We start from the raw sequence: 19,413 nt of genomic DNA, 5'->3' as shown, positions 1-19,413 counted from the left end.
AACAGATAAAGTGTGATCTATCAAGAGTACTTCTGGAAATGTTAATAAAGTTTCATTTCTACATTGGGCTTCCTACTTTGTCCTCCTCTGCTCCCCTCCAGGCAATATTAGTGATGTTAATTATGTTTAGTAAGGTAAATCAAATCACAATGTAACTTTTAAAAGGATGCTTTAACAAATGGATAGGGTTGGTGAAATGGATCAGGAGGAAAATCCACTGTCTTGCCAGACAACCTAAGTTCCTTCCCTGGAAACTACGTGGTAGAAGCAGAGACGTAGCTTCCACAAGTTTTCTTCTGGCCTTTTTATGTGTTCATGTGTGCATGTGTACACACACACACACACACACACACACACACACACACACACACACACAAGTTAATTTTTTTAGAAAGCACACACTAAAATGAAACTGTCTGAAGTGCTATGTATTTTAAGTGTAAAATGCACCTAAGATTTTGAAGGTGAAATGTAAAGCATGTAGATGATTTTTAATATCTATAATATGTTAAAGTGGTAATATTTTGTATAGATGGAGTCAAATAAGATGTTCAGGTTAAAACAAAAACTGGTTCATTATTTTAGGTTTTTCTCCTTAACTCTTCTCTTTTCTCATCCTCATGTTCTGGTAATGACTTTGCTTCTCACTGAAGAAATCATAAAATCTTCACATAAAAAATTCACAGATATCTATTATCTCCTCAAATCATATTTCTGGGAGCAACTCTAATGTGTTCTTGTGTCTCTTTGAACGAGATAAAATAACATCCCTCGAAATATAAATGGCTCCATATACATACACATTCCACTGTCCACTCTATCTCAGTTGATATGATTCAGTCTTGCCAGGTGCTCGGGACACATGTTTGTCATTGTTTTCTGTTGTTCCTTCCTCAGACTACCTCTATACATCCCTCATTACTTCTGTTTTTCCTTTACTAAGTATATTAATTAAAATTGTTATAGATTTAATAGAATAAACTAGAAAATATAGAACATTGTGCAAAATTTGCTGATCAAAGTAAGTTTCTTAGTATTCCCATAGCTGTATCTATTCTTTATATTTAGAAACTGTAGTTTGTCTCTTACAGTGCCTGACAAACGTATAATGTATGCCAACTCCTATAGCTCCATATACTTTACTGCAGCTGAGAGCAGTGCATTTTTTTATACTTGAATGGTAATTCCCTGTTTATATTATACATTTTCTTTGTCACCCCATCCTTGAAGGACATCAAGTTTTATTCCATATCTAGGATAAGATGAATGGGACTTCTTCAAAAGTAGCATTACAAGTACCTGTTTGATGTGACAATGTCCCTTGTGTTTATATCCAGTAGCAGGATGATTTTGTGGATCTTTTATTTGTGTCCATTTCTTTCTTTTGAGGAGAGTCCATATTGTTTTCCATAATGGCTATCCCAATAGAGGTTCCTTCCAGAATTGTGTAAGAGTTTGTTTTTCTCTACATCCTTACTGGCATCTATTATTTATTGCTTTGTGGTCCACACATTTAATCTTAAATCTCATGAAAGAGAAGCAGGTCAGCCTCATCTACACACATACTTTCAGACCAGTCATGGCTACATAATAAGCCACAGACTTAAATTAACAAACAAACAAGCAAGCAAAATCCTTAAATAGAATTTAAATAAGCAAAGTTTTAAAGGGATGACCATATGTCTGGAATTGAGAACTTTCAAGTGAGAAAGGGATCTCAGTGTTAAAGAAGAATAGTAGAAGGCAAATTGGGACAATTGCATGATATTTCAGTTTTTATCTCCCCAATGGCATTTCCTATTCATTTTGTCTGGACTCATCCTACTCCAGCTAATGAAGGCTCCTTGCCATCCCTCTAACACACAGAATGCTCTACTTTGCAATATTAATAACTTTGTTAGCTCTTCCAGTGACTTGACTGCTTTAAATGACTAGCTCTTATTTCCTTTATGCTTTCTTAGTGATGATTCTTTTGAATTTAGGGTAAGTCACTCCTCTCTTCACCATCACTTTGAATCTTCTTGTTGACTCAAGCTGCAGCACAAGCACAATCAAAATTCCTGGGGGGGGGGGAGAAGAAATACATCGTTTGTAAAATTAGAAAATTATTAGGTGTATGAAGACCTCCTTGAAATTAACTTGTGCTAATTTTACACACACACACACACACACACACACACACACACACACACATATATATTTGTTTAAGTATTGAGAGTAAATTCAACTTTAGCAGTAAGAGATACTACAGAAAAGCTGTATCATACACAAGCAAGGGAATAACAGAACTGCCTATTTATGAGAAGCTTTTCCTTTCTTCAAATTCTAAAGATGTCATTTCTGAGAACAAATACATCCTACAACCACTGAGACTTACTATACTCTAACTAACTTCTGTGATATTCTTGGCAAAATCTACATCAACAAATGTTATGTGAACAATTCACTGTAAAATTACTCATATTCGTTGATATTTCTATTTACATTGTAAAACATCAAGAGAGGACTTTAAGTTTCATAAGCATTATAATCTCATTTTTCTAAAGATGCAGTCCACACTGTGCATCATTTTGATTGATTGACATATTGGGAAGCCAGCCGACTATCACTTAAGTAAAATGAGACAGACACAAGTCACTTCTGACATAGAGTACTGAAGAATATCATCATCTGCTCTGTGAAATATATAAGCTTACATTGTACTGAAGAGATTTAGAAGATGACTGAAAGGTATCTGATCTTTAGTGCTGCCTCATTTTTTTTTTTTTTTTGAGCTGAGGAGGACCGAACCCAGGGCCTTCCACTTGCTAGGCAAGGGCTCTACCACTAAGCTAAATCCGAAACCCAGTGCTGCATGCATTATTTTACAAGGAAAATACTGTCGGTTTTACAGACAAAACACCTTTTCTTTCATCTTCAGAAGTTGGAAATTCTATGATGCCAAAACCCATATATTTTGTGAAGACCATTTTGATAGAGATACCAAACATGATTATATAGAAAATTCCACATGAACTTGTGCAAATATAGTGCAACTAATTCAACAACAAAGAAACCAAGAGAAAGAAGCACTTCTTTCAAGAAGAGCTTGAAAGATCACCTATCAATATTGGAGATAAATATACTGCTAAGTAAACCTTCTTTTCAGCGGTCATTTCTCCAGAAATTCTTTTCACCCTACTGGGAGAATGAAAGGATTTGAACAGCAGTGGTTTTTTGAAGGAAATAATTGAGAGAAACAAATCTCTCTCTCCTTTATTTTTTTTTATATAATGAGAGGTTTTTTGAGGGGGGTAGGGAAATAAAATCATGTTTCTAAAAATCTAAATTTATTTCATAAAGAAAAAGAACCTACTAAGTGCTTATGAGAGAAGTATTTAAAATTTCTTATACTCATTCTGGAAAAATAAAAACAAACAACAAAAACAAAAACAAAATAAAAGAGTAAAACTATTTACCAAAATGCCTAAGTTGAGGAGAATAGGACCAAATAATCTATATAATAGTAATCCAATTCTGTTAATCAGATGGGTCTTGATAAATGGTTCATACTCAATCTGCTTCAGAATTCCCAGTTTCCCTCTGCCTTGCCTGTGGCAATTTTAAACTTTATAGAAGAGGTTGCACAGAAGCAGGAGCTGCACAGAGTTTGACTTGGGCTCTGAGGATCCTCCTCTATGGTCAGGACCTCAACTTGTTCTTGTGTCCATATAGAAGGGGAGGGAGAGAGGTTAGGGGGATGTTGGCCTGGAAACCGGGAAGGGGAATAACAATCGAAATGTAAGTAAGAAATTCTCAAGTTAATAAAGATAAAAAAGAAATTATTCTATTACTTTTATAGTTCGGTTATTTTGTTTAAGTCATGGCTGCATAAAGATGAACATCCAGGTATACTATGCACAAGAAAAGACATATAACAGACATTAGATACATTTGAATATCACAGTGATAAAAAAATCAACGAAGCAACCAAATAAACAAAGAAATGAACAACAACAACAACAACAACAACAACAACTCCCTGGAATTGAGGAAATGGCACCACAGAATGGTTGTGGCTAAGTGTCTTCCTTCTGCTTTCAACAAAGGGAAGCTTCCTCATGATAAGCCCTGTGTTTGTGCTTTTTGGTAGGGATTAAGACCCTTTCACCTTCATTGATGAACACCATTTAATGATACATTCTCTACTGTTTCACATACTGGCATCTCAGTTCCTGGTCACTATGTTCATCCATACCACTATACAGTCAGATACCAAGAAAGTAGCAACAACACTAAAATTAACTGAATCATAGATGCTAGGTAAACTAAGGCCTATTTTTATCACATATAAAATGTACCTTACTGCTCCAGTTGATTGCTATTCTTAAATTACAGTTCATTAGAGTCCTCTCAGAGACTCCTCTTAATTACAAATAGATATGTGCTACGAATATTGCTTTCTTACCTGTATTGAGAGTCATCAAAGGAGCCTAATTTAAAAAAACAAAAAAACAAAAAAACATTGCCACTGCCCAGTCAAAGAGAATTAAGACTATAGAAATATTTATGCAAATAGACCGAGGGACTAAAAGTTAAACCCCATACTAATGAGTTATATTTTAAATTGGACATTTTTTATTTACATTACAAATGTTATTCCCTTTTACTGGTAAGTATAGTTTTCTCTACCCTGGGTTTTTTTTTCCGAATGAATTTGCAAATTGCTCTTTCTATCTCTATAAAGAATTGAGTAGGAATTTTGATCGGGATTGCATTGAATCTGTAGATTGCTTTTGGCAAAATGGCCACCTTTACTGTTTTAATCCTGTCAATCCATGAGCATGGGAGATCTTTCCAACTTCTGAGATCTTCCTGAATTTCTTTCTTCAGAGACTTGAAGTTCTTGTCATACAGATATTTTGTTTGCTTGGTTAAAGTCACACCAAGATACATTATTCAATTTGGGAATTTTAGGGCGTCATTTGTCTAATTTCTTTCTCAGCCTGTTTATCCTTTGAGTAGAGGAAGGCTATTGATTTGTTTGAGTTAATTTTATATCCAGCCACTTTACTGAAGTTGTTATCAGGCTTAGTAGTTCTCTGGTGGAACTTTTGGGGTCACTTAAGTATGCAATAATACCTTTTGCAAATAGAGATATTTTGATTTCTTCCCTCCCAATTTATATCCCTTTGACCTGCTTTCATTGTCTGATTGCTCTGGTTAGGACTTTGAGTACTATATTGTATAAGTAGGGAGAGAGTGGGCAGCCTTGTCTAGTCCCTGATTTTGGTGGTATTGCTTCAAGTTTCTCTCCATTTAGACTGATGTTTGGTACTGGTTTGCTGTATATTGCTTTTACTATGTTTAGATGTGGGTCTTGAATGCCTGATCTTTCCAGGACTTTTATCATGAAGGGGTGCTGAATTTTGTCAAATGCTTTCTCAGCATTTAATGAAACAGTCATGTGGTTCTTATCTTTGAATTTGTTTATATACTGGTTTACATTTATGGATTTCCATATATTAAACTATCCCTGCTGCATCCTTGGGATGAAGCTTACTTGATCATGATGGATGATCGTTTTGATGTGTTCTTGGATTTGGTTTGCCAGAATTTTATTGAGTATTTTTGCATCAATATTCATAAGAGAAATTGGTCTGAAGTTCTCTTTCTTTGTTGGATCTTTGTGTGGTTTCTGTATAAGAGTAATTGTGGCTTTATGTAAGGAATTTGGTACTGCTCCATCCGTTTCTATTTTAGTTTGGACAGTATTGGTATGAGGACAGTATTAGTCTTCCATGAAGGTCTGATAGAATTTGGAACTAAACCCATCTGATCCTGGGATCTTTTTGGTTGGGAGACCTTTTAATAAATGCTTCTATTTCTTTAGGAGTTATGAGGGTTTTTAGATGATATATTTGTTTCTGATCTAAATTTGGTGACTTGTAACTGTCTAGAAAATTATCCATTTCCTCCAGATTTTCCAGTTTTGTTGAATATAGGCTTTTGTAGTAGAATCTGATGACTTTTTAAATTTCTTTGTTATGTCTCTCTTTTCACTTCTGATTGTGTTAATTGTGCCCTCTGGTTAGTCTGGCTAAGGATTTATCTATCTTGTTGATTTTATCAAAGAACCAGCTCCTGTTTTTTTGATACTTTGTATAATCCTTTTCATTTCTACTTGGTTGATTTCATCCCCACATTTGAATATTTTCTGCCTTGTACTTCTCTTGGGCTTATTTATTTAGTTTTGTTCTAGAGCTTTAAGGTATGCTCTCAGGCTGCTGACATACGCTCTCTCCTGTTTATTTTTGCAAGCACTCAACAATAAAATAACTTCTGAGGGAATCACCATCCCTGACTTCAAGCACTATTACAGAGCAATAGTAATAAAAACTGTATGGTATTGGTACAGAGACAGGCAGATAGATTAGTGGAACAGAATTGAAGACCCAGAAATGAACCCACACACCTATGGTGACTTGATCTTTGACAAAGAAGCTAAAACCATCCAATGGAAAAAAGATAGCATTTTCAACAAATGGTGCTGATTCAATCAGAGGTCAGCATGTAGAACAATGCAAATTTATCTATCCTTATTACTCTGTACAAAGTTTAAGTCCAAGTGGATCATGGACCTCCACATCAAACCAGATACACTCAAACTAATAGAAGAAAGAGTGGGGAAGACTCTTGAAAACATGGGAACTGCGTAAAATTTCCTGAAAAAAAAAAAAAACACCAATGGCTTATGATCTAAGATCAAGAATTGATAAATGGGAACTCATAAAATTGTAAAGCTTCTGTAAAGTAAAAGGCACTGTCATTAAGACAAAATGGCAACAAACAGATTTAAAAAAGACCTTTACCAATCCTACAACTGATAGAGGGCTAATATCCCAAATATAAGAAGAACTCAATAAGTTAGACACCAGAGAGCCAAACAACCCTTTAAAAAAATTAGGTGCAAAGCTAAACAAAACATTCTCAACTGAGGATTATTGACTGGCCAAAATCACCTAAAGAAATGTTCAACATCCTTAATCACCAGGGAAATGCAAATCAAAACAACCCTGAGATTCCAGCTCATACCAGTCAGAATGACTAAGATAAAAAACTCAGGTGATAGCTGATGCAGGAGAGAATGTGGAGAAAGAGGAAAACTCCTCCATTGTTGGTGGGATTGTAAACTGGTACAACCACTCTGGAAATCAGTGAGGGTTCCTCAGAAAATTGGACTTTCCACTACCTGAGGCCCTAGCTATACCACTCCTGGGCATATACCTAAGTGATACTCCAACATACAAGAGAGACACATGCTCCACTATGTTCATAGCAGCCTTATTTATAATGCCCAGAAGCTGGAAAGAACCCAGATGTTCCTCAACAGAGGAATGGATAGAGAAAATGTGGTACATCTACACAATGGAGTACTACTCTGCTATCAAAAACAATGACTTCATGAAATTCATAGGCAAATTGATGGAACTAGAAAATATTATCCTGACTGAGGTAACCCAGTCACAAAAGAACGCACATTGTATGCACTCACTGATGAGTGGATATTAGCCTAAAAGCTTGAATTACACAAAATACTACCCAAAGACCACATGAAGCTCAAGATGGATGGTCAAATTGCAGATGCTCCCAAATAAAATAAGAAAGAAGGAAAGAAAGAAAGAAAACAAAAACAACTGCAAAAAGAACTAAGAACTACTTGGCAACCTAATGTCCCTTTCCACACTTGAAAACATAAATATAGAATGGGATCAGAAAACAGATAATGGCTACTGAAGAATAAGAAGCATACATAATGCACAGGGTACTATGGGAGATGTTTACTGCAACCTGTCTGACCTTGGTATAAAATTCAATAAACTATAATATTGATGCATTAGAAAATATGAAAAATTGCTAGTTATATCTCTCTTTTTTATCAGAAATAAGGAATCTCTTGATGAAAATCTAAGATTTTGGTCAACACATCTGGTTATAATGATGGCTGACATTCAAAAATAAGTTGATTAACCCTTCAAAAACAAATTAACATGTAAATATTTATAGAAGAAACACCCAAAACCTTCGATTAAAATGGTGAACATGACCTTCTAAAATACTTCTATTCATCAACATTAAATTATATAGAGAAAACGGACAAGAACAAATATAATCAAATAATTATGGGAACAATGATTTAGTGTTGTGTCCCTTTGAATAGAGTTAAGCAATGTTCTTTGATGTAAAAATCATATGCTGATTTTATTAGATATTGTTTGAACTTACTGTTAATAAAAAATATTCTTAGAAAAAAATAACTTATTGGGAGGAAAGACATTAACTTGGTTTTCAGAGTCTTCCATTCACATCATTTGGGTCGATCACCTAGGACCTGTGGTGAGGCAGGAAGAACATCATGGCTGAACTTCCTAGTAGCAGAAGCATATTCTCTTCAAAGCAGTGACAGAGCAGTGTGGTTACAAATGTTTCCTTATGAGCATATTGCCTGTATTTCATTTTGCTTGACTAGCACTTACTTCTTAAAGATCATGCTACCTGTAGACCCAAACGCTAGCCAAAAATCTTTCAGAATCTGTCCCTTGAAAAAATTTAATTTCATTATATGGAGGACATATTCTTCAACAAACACATTTCAGATTTTCCCTAGTATGCATTCTCAGTGATTCCTAAGAGCATTCACTCTTGACAACTGAAAATCTACAGCAAGCATTTCTCTTTAATCTACTATTTCCATATGACAAAATTAAATATATATATATATATATATATATATGAGTAAATTAAGTGCAGGCTCACACTTTATATAATTAGCTTATGTGAAGAAAATGGTTAACACCATACATTGTTAAAGGTTTCCCTACAATACCGGTTAGATCAAATAACATTTCTATCTTATCTAGTCTCAATGAGCTTATATATTAATTCATGATAATCAAGTTATAATGTGTAAGACATCTTATTAATGTCCTACAATAATCAACGATTTGATATTTGAACAGTACTATATTCCATCTAGCTGTATCATGTTAAATAATTGATTCTCTGTCCAAATATCCTAAATCTTGGGCTATGATTTGGGAAACAATATATTACATCTGTTAAACATCATTTTCCCATTTAGGATTAAGGCACACTTATATAACCGACTTTCTATACAAATTCAACTTTCCCTCTCCTGTTTCTCATCATGACATTGGGTACTTATTGAAATACAATTAAAACTATCCCATACTGGAAATGTAAAATGATTCATCATAGAATTCAACATAGAATGAGCATGCATGTCCCAAGCTCTTGCTCTCTTTGTTTTTGTCTGTTCATAAATGATTCAGGCTTATTTAGAAATTTATCATTTTTAAAGTCATATTTTCAATTGAAAACACACAAAGAGTTAAATTACTCTTTCAGGTAAAGCACTATTTTTTTATTTCCTTCAGCATTTCCTCTTAGAGAACATGCAGTTGGACTTACTGAATTAAGTCACTGGGAGTTTAACATGCTAACATGACAATGATTAACACTGAGAATAAGAGAAAGCATTTGTAACCATCAGATCTCCAGCTGTTCTTTGAATGCTCTCATATTTCTTACCTGAGACTGTGAGCAAATAAATATTTGGTGCCATAAATGATACAGGAGCAACCCATAGATATTGCTCTTGTTCACTGAAGCCACGGTGTGGGTGAGAGGGTACACATGACTAGGGCACCTGCCTTAAGATGTTTTAGTGGTATCCTGCTCTATCTAATGAAATTGAAGCCTTTTATTAAAGGCTGGGGATATGGCTGCTTCACTTCCTCTGTTTCATCTCTTTGATTATGTTATAAACCACTCGCACTTGATTTTTGTTATCTGAAAACAGTAATCCACCCAGACTCATACAAAAGAAAAAAATTTAGTTTATCTCCCACAGATATATACACTATGTTACTTGAAAATTAAAATAGTTTATTCTCTGTTATGAGAAAAACATGAAATGAAAAAAATCAAAACCAAAAATGAAATTTAGATTTAAGCATAGAAACTTAAACCTCTTAAAAAAGTATTCAAAATTTGTCTTCTTCAAGAACACTAGATGCCTTACAGAGGAAAGAAAAGTACAAAGATCAAATTAAAAAGCTGATTCTTGACATTTTAAAATTTAAACAAAGAAACATTTAAAGCACAGCCTAAAACAAAAGAGCTGAAAGACAAGCAGTACTCAGGTTGAAAATAGGTTTACAATCATGCATATGCAAAGATCTTGTAACTATTTAATTATTGTAGGTCATTTGAAGGACTCACTTAAAATAAGGTACTAATATCAAGATGCTTTTCATCAAAATGTGAGGATATGATGTTTTTGCACATATCATATACAGATGCATATAAATGCTACATAAAGATATAAGCTCAGAATGGGTACTAAATTAATTAGTCTTTGGAAATATGCAAAGTAAAATCATCAGGTTATATCATCATATACCTATTTGAATGTTTAAAAGTAAAGCTTGTTAATATCTACTGTTGTTAAAACATAAAAATATGGAGTTTCTTAATTTTTTAGTAGGAATAGAAAAAACATAATCAACTAGGCTAAGTAATTTTATACTATCTTGTAAGAATAGCAATGTCTTTTTTTCCCATGTTGCTCATTTTAGGAGAGGTTTACGATTCTTGAAGCAATATATAAAACTTTTGCAAAATAGAGCAAAGGAACTTGGGTCGACCATATTAACAAAGTAATTACTGTAGACCGTTTCAGGGTTTTGTCTGTATATATTACTTTTAATTTTATTTTTCTTGGATAGTTTGTATATTTACATTTCAAATGCTATGCACTTTCCTTCCTCTCCCTACTGATTTGGTGTGTATTGCTTTTACTATGTTTAGGTATGGGCCTTGAATTTCTGAATTTTCCAAGACTTTTATCATGAAGGGATGTAGAATTTTGTCAAATGCTTCCTCAGCATTTAATGAGATGATCATGTGGTCTTTTTTTCCCCCATGAGTTTGTTTATATAGTGAATTATGTTCTTAGATTCCTGTATATTGAATCATCCTTGCATCCTTGGGATGAAGCCTAATTGATCACAGTGAATGATCTTTTTGATATGTTCTTGGAATTGGTTTGTGACAATTTTATTGACTATTTTTGCATCAATATTTATGAGGGAAATTGGTCTGAAGTTCTCTTTCTTTGTAGGGTCTTTGTGTGGTTTAGGTATAAGCATAATTGTGGCTTTAAAAAGCTATTTGGGTAGTGTTCCTTCTATTTCTATTTTGTGGAATAATTTGTAGAGTATTGGTATTAGGTTTTAGAAGGTCTGATAGAATACTGCACTAAACCCATCTAGTCCTGGGCATTTTTTGGTTGGGAGACTTTTAATGACTACTTATATTTCTTTAGGGGTTATGGAACTTTTTAGATGGTTTGTCTGATCCTGATTTGACTTTAATGCATGGTATCTGTCTAGAAAATTGTCCATTTCCTTCAGATTTTCCAGTTTTTTTTGAGTATAGGCTTTTATAGTAAGATCTGATAATTTTTTTTTAATTTCTTAAGTTTCTGTTGTTATGTTTTTTGATTTTGTTAATTTGAATACTGTTTTTTCCCCTCTGGTTAGTCTGGCTAAGGGTTCACCTATCATATCTATTTTCTCAAAGAACCAGCTCCTGGTTTTGTCCATTCTTTGTATAGTTCTTTTTGTTTCTACTTGGTTGATTTCAGCACTGAATTTGATTATTTCTTGCTGTCTCTTCCTCTTGGTTAAATTTCTGTCTTTTTGTCCTAGAGCTTTTAGGTGTGTTGTCAAGCTGGTAGTGTATGCTCTGTCCAGCTCCTTTTTGCAGGCAATCAGAGCTATGAGTTTTCCCCTTAGCACTGCTTTCATTGTTTCCCTTAAGTTTAGATATGTTGTGCCTTCACTTTCATTAAATTCCAAAATGTCTTCAATTTTTCGTTAGTTCTTCCTTGGCCAAGTTGTCATTGAGTAGAGCATTGTTCAGCTTCCGTGCTGCTTTCTGTTGTTTTTGTTGTTATTGAAGACCAGTCTTTGTCTTTGGTGATCTGATAGGATGCATGGGATTATTTCAGTCTCCTTGTATCTACTGAGGCCTGTTTTGTGACCAGTAAGTTTTTGAGAAGGTACCATGAGGTGCTGAGAAGAATATACATTCTTTTGTTTTGGGATGAAATGTCTATTTGGTTCATGATTTCTGTTCATTTTACAGTGTCTCTGTTTCATTTCTGTTCCCATGATCTATCCATTGATGAGAATAGGGTGCTGAAGTCTCTTACTATTTTTGTGTATGGTGCAATGTGTGCTTTGAGCTTTAGTGAAATTTCTTTTATGGATGTGGGTGCCCTTGAAATTCAAGCATAGATATTCAGAATTTATAGTTCATCTTGCTGGATTTTCCCTTTGATGACTATAAAGTGTCCTTCTTTATCTTTTTTGATAAATCTTTGGTTAAAGTTGATTTTATTTAATATTAGAATGGATACTCCAGCTTGTTTCTTGGGACCATTTGCTTGGAAAAATGTTCTCCAGGCTTTTACTCTGAAGAATGGTCTGTCTTTTGACTTAGGTTCCTTTCCTCTATGCCAAAAAATGCTGGGTCCTGTTTAAGTGTCCATTCTGTTAGTCTATGTCTTTTTATTGGGAAATTGAGTCCATTGATGTTAAGAGCTATTAAGGCATGGTGATTTTTTTCTTGTTATTTTTGTTGTGGAATGTGGAATTATGCTTATGTGGCTATCTCCTTTTGGGTTTATTGCAAGAAGATTACATTCTTGTCTTTTATACAGCATAGTTTCTCTCCTTGTGTTGGAGTTTTCCATCTATTATCCTTTGTTGTGCTGGATTTGTGGAAAGATAGTTTTTAAATTTGGTTTTGTCCTGGAATATTTTGGTTTCTCCATCTATGGTAATTGAGAGTTTTGCTGGATATAGTAGCCTAGTCTGGCATTTGTGTTCTCTTAGAGTCTGAATGATACCTGCACAGGATCTTCTGGCTTTCATAGTCTCTGGTGAGAAGTCTGGTATAATTCTAATAGGTCTGTCTGTATATGTTACTTGATTTTTTCCTGTACTACTTTTAATTTTCATTCTTTTCTTGTGTGTGCATTTGGTGTTTTACTATTATGCGATGGGAGGAATTTCCTTTCTTGTCCAATCTGTTTGGAGTTCTGAAGGCTTCTTGTATGTTCATGGAAATCTCTTTATTTAGGTTAGGGAAGTTTTCTTCTGTAGTTATTTGATGATATATGCTGGCCTTTTGAGTTAGGAACTTTTTTGTTTTTGCATTTTTTGTCAAGGTTTTCTCTGGTATCTTCTGCCCCAAAGATTCTCTCTTCTACCTCTTGTATTCTGTTGGTGATTCTTATGTCTATGACTCCTGATAACTTTCCTAGCTTTTCTTTCTCCACGGTGGTCTCCCTTTGTGATTTCTTAATTGTTCCTATTTCCATTTTTGACACTGCATTATTTTATTTAATTCTTTCACCTGTTTATATTTTCCTGTAATTCTTTAAGGGATTTTTGTGTTTCCTCTTTAAGGGATTCTACTTTACCTGTGTTGTCCTGTATTTCTTTAAGGGAGTTATTCATGTCCTTCTTAAAGTCCTCTATCATCATCACAGATGCAATTTTAAATCCAAATCTTGCTTTTCAGGTGTGTTGGAATAGTCAGTATTTGCTCTGGTGGGAGAACTGGGTTCTAATGTTGCCAAGAAGTCTTGGTTTCTGCTGCTTATGGTCTCGTGCTGGCCCAATGCCATTTCTTATCACTGATGCACGCTGGTCTTGCTGTCTCTGATTATAGCTTGTCCCTCCTGTGTGCCTGTGTGCCTGTGATCTTAGGAGAGGCAGGGCTCCTGGGAGACCAGCTCTCTTGGGGCTGGTGTGGGATCTGGAGAACTGCGGAACAGCGCCATCTCTGGGCACAAATGGAGACTGGAAGGGTCCTGTCCTAAGCAGCTCTGAGGCTCTCATGCCCAGTTTGCTCCTGTGCCTATTTGCTCCTGGTGTAGCTCTCCTTGGACAGTCAATGGAGAGAAGTGAGCTTCCTCCTGTGGGCTTTGGACTGAGGAGGGAGAGTGCTCCTGGAAGACCAGTTCTCTGCAGGCAGTATTTTTTGTCCATGGGCTAGCTCTTTGGCACAGTTAGAGACTGGAAGCAGCAATGTCTTTCAGTCAATACTTTACCTATTAGAAATTTATATTACACATATAATTCTTAATATGTAAGTTATATGCACAAAATCCGTAGTGTACATGATGGTAATATCACTACTTCAGGCTTGGTTTTCATAGAATATCTCCACAAATAATATTTTAAACATGAAACATTATTAGATAGTTGAGACAACTTATGGAAAGATTTGAGACAGGCATTTGAAACTGACCTAGTAGCTAGCTCAAGGATTATAAGGTTCAGGAAATTTTAGCCCTTAATAAAGACTAGTAATTTTAGGAAAAGACTGATATGGCAGAATTTAGTTCTAAACACCCATGTTATAAACTTCATACTAGGCAGAAATATTTTTATCAGAAAAACGGAAACATCTCTTTATGTACTCGTTTTGTTTTCTACGTAATTCAGCTTCAATAAATTTTTTAGTATAAGGAACCAGAAGACAAAGCTTTGGGATTCTCTATTAAACAGGAAGGTGTCTACTGTGCTGTGAGATGCAACAAATGTTGCATGTAATATGTGTGCAGTCTTCTGCCTGGTGATAAAGATACAAAGTTTCTAACAGTTTGTGGCTCATAGCCTACAAGCAATTCTCTTGGTTTTCAGAAAATTCTGATTTAGAGCAATAGTATGTGTCATACTGATTATATTTTTTTCATTGATACTATATTTGTTGATGAGTTATAGGAAATATATTTTATATTTTATAAATATTATGTAAATAACATTTTAATACCCTAATATGTTAAAAATAATTAGCGAAAAACAATCTTAGAACACAATTGGACAGGTGTCTTGCTTCTACCATATTTTACAAGGTATTTCTTTGCATTAAATCCAGTTTTGCTAAATAAAATGTTATTAAAATTATTTGTATTTATTTTAAAATATAATTTTTCTTCTCAAATTAAATAGAGTTTGACTAAGCATAAACAGAAAATTAATTATGGGCTAAAGCAAAATCTAGGAGGTAGTGCATTGTTAAAGTGTCAGGCCTGAATTCAATTCCTTTCTCTATTCTGGATTGTAGAGAGAGGGGTTTTTTAACTAGTCACTGACGTGTAAAGGTGTATTGATGTGTACATACATTTTTCTAACCAGAAAACACTTTGTTCTCTATTTTCAGTCTTGAAAAGTTCGTGGCATAGATCAGAACAGCTGTGACATGGGGGTATATATTTTAAACCCCAAGCCAGCAGACTGGGATATTAAGTCAAAGAATTGTGATTTCCTTAATAATGAAGGTGCTAAGGTGCAGTTCCACCAGAACACACTGGTTAGAGTCGATGCTTCCTGCTTGCCAACACAGTGCCAAGTTCTGCTGTCTCTGCTTGGGAAAGATGCCCACTCTCAATTCATAACCTCAAGAATCATTTTGGGAGAATTGTGAGCATCAGATAATATTTTGACTTTAAAGTTTTCACTAAAGAATGAAATAAATATTCTTACAAATTTAGACTAGACGGTTTTTATTCATTTTTGCTACATTCATAAATGACAGAAACTAAAGTAAAGTACTTTTACATAATTTTCTGATCACTGTTCCAGAATTAATAACAAAAATTACTTTTGCTTTTGGAATTGAGCTGCTAGCTGAAGTGCAAATATTTAGTTTCATTTAAATAGAACCCACTGAAGAGAAATATTTTAATGAATTGTATTTTAGTCTTTTTTGCTACTTTTAAATTAATATTCTTTAAACTTTTTCCACAGTGCAGTCTGTTGTTGTAAAAATATAAAAATAAAAAGTATTTCGTCTTTTACCCCACTGGGTATACACGTCGCTGCCCCAAGATATCTGCTAGATATCTTGGCGGAAACACAGCCCAGCGCACACTTTCCTACAGTCAAACCCTCACATAAAAAAACAGACAACACAATAATCTTAGATCCAATTGGTAAGATTTAATTGTCCACTTAAACATACAAAGCCCAGTACTATCCATCCTTTGAGAACATTAATAACAACTTGTAAATACACAGAGCAGAATCTTAACATCACCTGCCATCTTGTCCTGCCACGGCTTCTCAGACCCCCTCTCTCTTCTCCCCTGTGTCTCCTTCTCCTCTAGTTTTCTCCTCTTCCTTCAAACTCTCTCCCGCCCATCCTTCCTTCTCCTCCAATGACAGGCCTCCTTCTATCCTGTACCTGCCCCTCACCTGTACTTTACAAAATCAATGGGGAGAAGGTTCTGGTGAAGTCACCTGAGTTCTGAGTACGGGACTAGGCAGCTGTCCTTGGGACAGTGGCATTATCATCAAAATACAGATAACTTCAGGCCAAACCACAACAGCAGTCACCAACTACCTCCTCTTCTACCTTCCAATCACGCCAAATACCACTCCCACACCCCATCTCCAAGAGGACTTACCCCCCCAGCCACCACCAACCCAGCTGACCTCCCCACTCCCTGAGGCCTCAAGTCTCTCATGGGTTAGGTGCTTCTTCACTCACTGAGGCCAGACCAGACAGTCCTCTGCTGTATATGTGTCAGGGGCCTCATGTCTGCTAATGTATGCTATCTGTTTGGTGGATCGGTGTTCTAGAGATCACGGGGATCCAGAGCTGTTCATTTCATGGGGTCACCCTTATTCCTCAGCTTCTTCCAGCCCTTTCCTAATTAAGCCACAGGAATTCCCATGTTTTTCCAGAAGTATCTACATCTGATGCTTTCAGCTGCCTGTTGGACCCCTGAGAGGGCAGCCATGCCAGGCTTGTATCCATAAGTACACCACTGCATCATAACAATGTCAAGTCTCTGAATCTCCCCGCAACTGGACACCAATTTGGGCCTGTCAATGAACCTCTTCTTTCTCAGTCTCCACTCCTTCTCTGTCCCTGAAGTTCTTTTAGATAGGAACAGCTCAGGCTCAGAGCTCTTGCCTGTGGGATAGCAACACAACCCCACTACTTGATGCCCTGTCCTTTCATTGAAGATGAACTCCACAATTTCGCTTCTCCTGCTGTTGAGCATTTCATCTGCATCTCTCACATCCCAAGTCTGTGGTACATTAAAGAGGGTTCCCCCATCTCCTACCTCCCAAGGTTCCCTGTTTCCATTATTTCTATTGGACCTCAGGGTTTTGCTTCTATTCCTACCCCCAATATCTAATCATGTTCCCCTTTTCCCCTTGCTGTCCCCTCTCCCATCCAGATCTCTGCATCCCTCTGCCCCCTTGACAGCCTTTTTCTTCCTTCCACGTGGGATATAGGCATCTTTATTTAGGCACTTAGGCTTTTTAACTTTCTTGAGTTCTGTGGATTATATCCTGGGTATTCTGTACTTATTTTTTTTTTTTGGCTAGTATCCACTTATTAGTGAGGACATATTATGCATGTCCTTTTGGACTAGGATTACCTCTCTCAGGTTATTTTCTAGTTCCATCCATTTACCTGCAAAACTCATGATGTCCTCATTCCTAATAGCTGAATAGTGTTCTAATATAAATGGACCACATTTTCTATATCCTTTCTTTGGTCATGGAACATCTGGGTGGTTTCCAGAGTGTGGCTATCAGAAATAAGGTGGGTATGAACATAGTAGAACATATGTTCCTGGGGCAGAGTGGGACATCATTTGGGTATAAGCCCAAGATTAGTATAGCTGGATCTTCAGGTAAATTTATTTCCAATTTTCTGAGGAATCTCCAGATTGATTTCCCTGAGTGGTTACGTAAGTTTACAATCCCACCAAGGATGGAAAAGTGTTCTTTTTTCTTCACATCCATGCCACCAGTTGCTGTCACCTGATTTCTGGTCTAAGCCATTCTGATTGGTGTGAGGTAGAATCTCACTGTCATTATGATTTGCCTTTCCCTGATGACTGAGGACTTTAAACATTTATTTAAGTGCTTCCTTGCCATTTGAGGCTTCTATATTATAAATTCTTTGTTTATTTCTATTCCTAATTTTTGATTGGGTTGCTTGGTTTTTTGTAGGTTAGCTTCTTGAGTTCTTTTTATATGTTGGATATTAGCCCTCTATTGGATGTGGGGTTGGTGAAGAATTTTCCCCAATCTGTAGGTTGCTGATTTGTCCTATTGACTATGTCCTTTGCCTTAGAGAAGCTTTCCAGTTTCATGAGGTCTCATTTATCAAGTTTTGATCTTAGAGCCTGAGCCATGGGAGTTCTGTTCAGGGAATTTCCCCAGTGACAAAGACTTCAAGGCTCTATCCCATTTTCTCTTCCATTAGATTCAGCCTATCTGGTTATATGTTGAGGTTATTGATATACTTGGACTTGAACTTTGTGCAAGGTAACAAATATGGATCTATTTTCATCTTTCTACACAGAGTCAGTTAGACCAGCCCAGCACCATTTATTGAAGATGCTTTCTTTTTTTTATGTTATGTTTTTGGCTTCTTTGTCAAAGATCAAATTTCCAAAGTTCTATGGTTTTATTTCTAGATCTTCAATTCTGTTTCACTGATCTACCTGTCTTTCTCTGTACCAATACCATGTGGTTTTTATCACTATTGCTCTGTAGTACAGCTTGAGGTCAGGAATATTGATTCACTCAAAATGTCTTTTATTGTTAAGGATTATTTTCACTATTCTGGGTGTTTGTTTTTTTTTTTTTCACATGAAGTTGGTAATTGTTCTTTTCATCTTCTTGACACTTTGTTTTGGGAATTTGATGAGGATTGTATTGACTCTGTAGATTGTTTTTGGCAGGATGGCTCCTTTTACTTTATTAATTCTACCGATCCATAAGCATGAGAGATCTCTCCATTTTCTGAGGTCTTTTTTTTTTTTATTAACTTGAGTATTTCTTATATGCATTTCAAGTGTTATTCCCTTTCCCGGTTTCCGGGCAAACATCCCCCTCCCCCCTCCCCTTCCTTATGGGTGTTCCCCTCCCAACCCTCCCCCCATTGCCGCCCTCCCCCCATAGTCTAGTTCACTGGGGGTTCAGTCTTAGCAGGACCCAGGGCTTCCCCTTCCACTGGTGCTCTTACTAGGATGTTCATTGCTACCTATGGGGTCAGAGTCCAGGGTCAGTCCATGTATAGTATCTGAGGTCTTCTTTAACTTCTGTTTTAAGAGAGTTGAAGTTATAGTCATACAGAGTTTTCACTTGTTTGCTAAGAGTTATCCCATGATATTTTTTATTATTTGGTACTATTATGAAGAGTACTATTTTCCTAATTTCTTTCTCAGCCCATTTACCATTTGTATTTAAAAACAACACTACTATTTTATTTAAATTAATTTTATGTCCAGCCACTTTGCTG

The 19,413-nt window shown here is 35.7% G+C and overlaps 1 long non-coding RNA gene across 1 annotated transcript in view; it reads right to left on the bottom strand.

Moving 5' to 3' along the window:
- Window positions 1-1,762: 1,762 nt before the first annotated feature.
- The window catches only part of LOC120096272 (uncharacterized), a 139,611-nt gene continuing 121,960 nt past the window's right edge, over window positions 1,763-19,413 (bottom strand). Inside the window, exon 8 of the long non-coding RNA XR_010057046.1 lies at window positions 1,763-2,060. This is a non-coding gene — a long non-coding RNA (uncharacterized LOC120096272). The remainder of the gene's footprint in view (window positions 2,061-19,413) is intronic.

Source organism: Rattus norvegicus, chromosome 13, assembly GCF_036323735.1.
Source record: "Rattus norvegicus strain BN/NHsdMcwi chromosome 13, GRCr8, whole genome shotgun sequence".
Taxonomy (NCBI): domain Eukaryota; kingdom Metazoa; phylum Chordata; class Mammalia; order Rodentia; family Muridae; genus Rattus; species Rattus norvegicus.
This window is presented reverse-complemented; position numbering and strand designations above follow the sequence as displayed.